General features: G+C 41.7%; 1 protein-coding gene across 1 annotated transcript in view; it reads left to right on the forward strand.

Moving 5' to 3' along the window:
- Positions 1-878, forward strand: part of LOC106812883 (transducin beta-like protein 3) — a 21,555-nt gene that overhangs the window by 10,801 nt on the left and 9,876 nt on the right. The gene's annotated exons all lie outside the window — the stretch shown is intronic.

Raw genomic sequence — 878 nt, forward strand, 5'->3', positions numbered from 1 at the left:
CACACACACACACACACACACACACACACACACACACACACACACACACACACACACATAGTACTACACTACACACACCCACCCCCGACCCCCACCACCACACACACACACACACACACACACACACACACACACACACACACACACACACACACACACACACACACACACACACACACACACACACACACACACACGCACACACACACACTCACTCACTCTACTGTAACTGCTTACGTTAGCTTTGCCTGACGTTTGCACTGAACGTTTGCACTGACTCAGTGCTATTATGCATGGGTTTCTAGGGTTATAAATGCTTACGTTACTCTATGCCATATGATATGCCGACTTTTTACTGTCATAACTGCTTACGTTTCTTTTTGCTGCTATATGTCGCTTCTGTAATGTCACAACTGCTTACGTTTACAGCTAATTGTTATAACCAACTCTATGATATTATGCCGAGTTTTCTACAATTGTAACTGCTTGTAGGTATCAATAATTCTATATACTATTATCCTGAGGCTTCTACTCAGTGTCGTATCTGCTTGCAAGTTGCATATCACACACTCTATGATATTATACCGAAGCTTCCACTGTCATAACTCACGCTCACGCTATACCCTGTGCTATTACTGACTTCAGGCTGAGAGACCTGACCGCACTGTCAGCGCGTTAACAACATCCTCACCACGCCACGACGATGCACGAGAAAATACGACAAGAGTTGCGCGCATCCCGAAACGATACCACGCGTGTGTGGTAAACATGTAGTATATATAATATATGACACAAAATCTTACAAATTTAGCTTATATAACATCAGGAATACATTATATATTATATATAGTGTGTGTAATATATATATATATATATAT

This window comes from Priapulus caudatus, unplaced genomic scaffold, assembly GCF_000485595.1.
Source record: "Priapulus caudatus unplaced genomic scaffold, Priapulus_caudatus-5.0.1 Scaffold697, whole genome shotgun sequence".
Classification (NCBI taxonomy): domain Eukaryota; kingdom Metazoa; phylum Priapulida; class Priapulimorpha; order Priapulimorphida; family Priapulidae; genus Priapulus; species Priapulus caudatus.